Source organism: Centruroides vittatus, unplaced genomic scaffold (genome assembly GCF_030686945.1).
Source record: "Centruroides vittatus isolate TY-2023 unplaced genomic scaffold, ASM3068694v2 contig_874, whole genome shotgun sequence".
NCBI classification, from domain to species: Eukaryota; Metazoa; Arthropoda; class Arachnida; order Scorpiones; family Buthidae; genus Centruroides; species Centruroides vittatus.
The window spans coordinates 990244-996243 of NW_027122566.1; positions in this window are offsets into that span (position 1 = coordinate 990244).

Genomic DNA, 6000 nt, shown 5'->3' on the forward strand with positions numbered 1-6000 from the left:
TAATCTAACAAAAAATGGGTCTCCATTGGACTTCAATAAGCCATAGGCCCCGAAAAATCTAGATCCGCCCCTGCGTGTACAGTTGTTGAATCACTTTTGACTCCTCCCCATTGTGTACAATGATGTACTTTTGGCAAACGCCCTCCCCATTGTGTACAATACATGTACACTAATTACGTGTACCCCTGATATCGAAGAAATGACTTAAGTCTGTTAATATGTTTATTCACATGACTAGTAAGCTTATAAGAAATTTGTATACCACGAAAAAAGTTTAGTTAGACAATGCCTCTACCCCTCCCCATTGTGTCAAATGATATACTTTTCGCTACCCTCCTTATTAAATTCTACACGTAATTAATGAACAGTCACTAAAAGAAAATTTCTATCAGTTGTAAAGCAGCGGTCGTAAAACGGGGGGGTTTATCATAGACCAATATTACACATCGTTTTTATTTGATAATCTTTTTCTAATGGGCTTTATCAATTAAATATATTATCCAATTATTAATTAAGAAAGCTGAATTTTACCAATTTCAAGGTAGAAAATAAGTGAAAGGATACTTTAAATTATTGTTAATGTATTCGGATTCTATACAGAAGCAAACATGTATTGATATACTTATTTCTCTTATTAATTAAATACTTCTAGACCTTAGAAAAATATTTAAGTAAAAATAAACTTTTCCGGTTTTGGAATAAATGAATATATTTTTCGAAACTGCAGTCTGTTTTTACTCTTTTTAATTATTCTAATTTAAAATAAGTGGGTTATGTTGTCACATTTTAAACCGAGAAAATAATTAAAACGTCCTTAGCGAAATGGACTATTGTTTCTAGTTTTATACACGTAGAAAATATCTTTATTTATAAATAAAAATGATTGGCATTTATACGATTTTTGGTAAAGTTCAAATTCTCGTTTGGAGTTTACCAGGAATTTCTATAATTAAATGAAAAATAATACCAACAACAATAGCGAGTCATCAATCATTCATTAAATTTAAAATTCTTGATGTAAATGCTGTAACAGGCCTACAGTTTATCAATTTTTAAACGGTGATAGTATTCTAAAATCCTCTTTTATTCTTTAATTTTGCCCTCAATCTAAATACTCTAATAAGTAAAGTAACTTATTAGAGTCCGCACAACGAGGCCGAATGTAGTGATAATATGGGTTATTGCAAATATAAAGTTGATGTAATGAGAAGGATAGCGAGAAATATAGAAATGTATAGAATACTTATTTTAAAATAAATAAATAAAATAATGTGAATTCAACGAGTCGAGATGTGATACGACACGACGCGACCCATTTTAAATGGGATTCCTCTCGATGCAACGTCAATACGAACAGAAATACTAAAATTCAGTTTTAATATTCGATCGTCCTGAAAGTCAGTACTCGCACGAAAATGATAAACCTTTATATTAAGCCATTTAATCTTCTTTAAAAATTGTTATAATAATAATAAATACAATAGTCTAGTAGCCGACTCCCAAATGTCGGTTCGATATTAAATAAATTGTATTAAAAATAGTACAAAATGTGCGTGTAAAATCAAAGCCAAGGCTTTTTGTTTTTTTTTTCTAAACAACATTCTCATTAAATATATTATGTATTATAAAGAAAATAAAAACAATCACATGCAGTCTATTACATTTTAAACATATTTAGGCTATATCAGTCTATTAATGAAAAAATTCATCTTAGGAATTAAAATTTGTTTTAGATTTAATATATAGACACTTTAAAAGATTAAATTTCTAATTCTTATTGTTCTTTAATTGTTATTTAAAAATTAAAAAAGGCTAATTGAAATATATCACCAATAATAGGCTACTTTGCAGTTGTTTTTTTCTATTTTACTATTAATAGTAATGATGATAATCATCTAAAATTTAAACTTTTATAAAGGATTTTTTCTATTTGCCACTGGAAAGAAAACCCAATATACTAGGAGGCTTTCTTTCTAGTGATAGTAGCTAATATCTGAACAAGAAAAATGATAATTTTTAATAGTTAATTACATAATTTAATATTTTATTCAAAGAAAATATCAATTAAAGTAAATTATAATTAATATTCGACTTTAAAACCTTAAAATGAATTAGGAATTTGAACATATACAAGACTATTTTAAGAAATTAAAATTAAATTAATCATAAAAAGTAAAAAAAAAAGAATCACATTTATTTTAATTAATTTTTTCCTGAAAGTTTCCCAATGAAAAAATTTATTTATTTATTTATTTTTGAGTATAAATAATTTATTAGCTATATTAAACTATAGCTATATAATAAATATCTGAATTGTTGAATCTAAAATTATTAAATTATGATCTGCCAAACAAAAACTTATAGTACAATATTACTAAATAGGAATGTAAATTAAAATTTACATCTAGAAAAATTATAAAAGTTTGTTTTATAAAAATTTTAAAATAATGCTGAAAAATATGTCATATGAAAAAACAATAAATAAGAATATTTATGTTTGTATTTATATATAATAAAAATTTTATAAAATACATATTTTTTATTGGTGTAATTAAATGAATTCTTATACAGTATTTTTTATTCTTAAAATAAAAAGATTTAAATAAACATTGAGTTTTTACTTATATTTTCCATGAAAAAAAAAATAAATAAAAGCTTCATTTAATTAAAACTCGGCATTAAACTTTAATTAATTAAACAGATATAATCCTAATACTATTTATGGACTTAGCTAACCAGGAAGAGGCCTATGGGACCCAGAGCCTCTTATCTTTGTAAATAAATAAAGAAATCAATCAAATAAATACAGGAAAGAGATTTAAATGTGAAAAATGCATTTATACACATGTATATATAATATTTAAGAGTTTATTCTTAAGCAACAGCTCAAGTGGCTACATCCATAGTACAGGGCTAAATGTAGGTTTACCCTGTACTACTGAAAATTTCAGAATTACTTCTCATCACTGATAAACTTAACGTTATAATCTATCCAAATTTAAGTATATTAGTAAATATCATTAATTCACTTATACTTAACTCATTAAAGTTTTTAAAATAATAATTAATTTAAGTTATTGTCTATACAATTATGATAAAGAATGAATTCGCTCATGAATAAATCAGATATTCATCACTCACACATTCAATGGTAATGAATTTTATTACAAAAAAAAGCAAAACTAGCATGCTGTTAAATTTAAATTGCTCTCAAGATAGTAATTTGATACAGAATTCTTATATGGTAATTTTTAATCTAATAATAATAATTAGTAATCTTAAAATTGGAATTTTATGTAATTTATAGTTGTTATTACTTTTTATAATTTTATGTATTTAATTATAAATCAAATGACATAAATAAGAATTGGAAATTATATTAACCTACATATCTTTATGGGATATTCATAGCAATTTTATGATCTAAAATATAATAGAATAACATATCAGGAAAACTGTAACACAATATTGATAAAATCAATATTTTCAAATATAAATTCAAAAGGTTGATGTGATATATTAAAGCATAAAGAAAACAACAATAATATATGTATGCAGGTTTCATTTAAATTGTAATCAAACAAGTTTGAAATATCCTTCCAATGCATTTAAAAAGAGAGAGAGAGAGAGACAGAGAAGTCTTTAGTTATAAAAAGTATAGATCAGGTTAATCCTGAATTCTTTTATTAAATATATGCTGTGCTTATTAAATGCAGACATTTTAAATTATATTAATTACAATTTAAAAATAAAAATTAATTAAAATGACTGCTTTTTGTTTAATAATATAAATTCTTGTTTTTATATTTCCATAATTATATATTTATATTTAATTACAAGTATGTAAAGCCATGCTGTAAATATGATTTTTATTTTCAAAAACCTTTCTACCTATTTACAGCATAGCTTTGAAAATAAAAATAAAAGTATTTTTTGCTCAGGAGCATTTTATATTTTTACAGTTCATATAAATTATTTTTATGGATAAAAATTTTAGCTTATTATACTTAATTATAAAATATTTTATTAAAATTAATAGAAATGTGTGTTTTTATTGTTATTTTAAAACAATTTATATTTGATTTATGCCAATAATTTGTCTTTGAAGCAGTTAGTTAGCTATCATATCATTTAAAAATAATTTTCTTCATTTTCTAAACTGAAGAAACTTTCTACTAATATTTTTTAGTTTAACATACAAAAACTCACTCATTTATCTGTTATCTGTTTAAAAAAACTCTTACTAAATAGCAAAAGTAATGGGGAAAAAACTCATTTTTTCCTCAAAATGATCCATTAATAAAATGGTAAATAATATTCAGGTTAATTACAAAATGGATTACATGTATAAATAAAATGTTTTCTTCGTATTCCTGTACTTGCGATGATTTATCAGAAATAATGGGCGTGTTGCCTAGTAAAGTGGCTTTAATACAACTTGATAACTAGTCCGTTTTAAATGAAAACGGCTATGTCATTAGTTTGCTTATCCAGATGTATGCTATTAAAGTGGCTTTAACAGGAAGGCCCTTAATGATGCGGTAATCATTGCTGAACTGTGTATAATACTGCATTATTATTTTTCTTGGGATTAAAGTGTAAAAATTTTATTTCCCATACATTATATTGATTGTTATGAAATATTATAATGAAAAAACACAAGTACAATAAAGAAATCAACACTTTCTGAAAGTTTTTATTAGTTTCTAGGAGTACGATTTTTTTTAGTTTTTATTAATTGACTCTTTTGTACTTTTTTAAATTTTATAATTAAGTTAGTCATTTTGTACAATTTAGGTTGTCACATGGGCATATTCATGTATACCATGTGGCAGGGCGGATTTAGAAGGTGTTCAGAGAACAGCTGCTCAGTGGCGTAGCGAGGGGGGTGCAAGGGGGTGTATCATGCACCGGACGCCACTCGCAGAGGGGCGCCCAAATGGTCTCCAAGACAAACTATATGTGTTTCTGGAGGGGGAGAGGGGCGCCAATAAAGTGTCGGGCGCCAGTTATGTTCGCTACGCCACTGCAGCTGCACCCCCTTCTTCTGGTCTTCTGGATTAAAGCCGGGCACCTCAGATAGTATTGTTTTCTTTCTGCATCCCTCCTCTAAAGATCTATGAATCCGTTGTATATTATTAAATAAATAGTACGTTCACCATTAATAGAGTCTTTCACATTAGCAAATTTAAGTTCTTTCGCGTTCGTAAAGTCTTTTGTTGTATTTAGGCTAACTCTGAATAAGTAACAAAAGAATAGGTCGTCTATTTTATTCTGGCATTATAAAACTATAGAATATGCTGAGTGTATTATTAATGCCAGTAGACCTACGTAGCTGTAACTTTATTTATGATGCATAGAATATGTGTATCTTGGTCTTTCCACATGCCACGCTATGAATTTGGCACACATTTTATGTACTCTGTTTCGGATAAGACGGACAACACTTGTTTATCGAAGATGGGAATTCAGCGGCATAAAGATGCGGTATACCCGTCTTGTATAGTAGAAAATTATACACACAATATTTTACTATAGCCTATATTTCAGACAATTTTTTTCATGCGTTTATATTGCTGATAAATTACATTACCTTCTAGTCCATGTCTCATCTTGCAACATATAAACGCACTTCAAACAGAAGCGCGTTTATATGTTGCAAGATCCATCCTGTCCATCATATGGATAAGATGGCCATTCATATGTACTGTGCCACCTTGTCCACACATTTGGACAAGATGAAAGTGCGTTGAACTTTTCATTTCTTTTACCGGAGACATGTTAATTGGAGTTAATGGTATTTGTGTGTAATGAAGAAAATTACCTTAACCCTGTTCACTGCAGTAGTTTTCATATATGTCACTCTCGTTCAGAAGTTATTGTTATTTTTACTTTCCCGGTTGTTATATGTATCAGAGGGAAAGTATGGATTTCGGTTAAAAAATTACCCCCGAAGATTTTTACATTTTTGGACTCGGGATCTTGAAACGTCGAGAAATG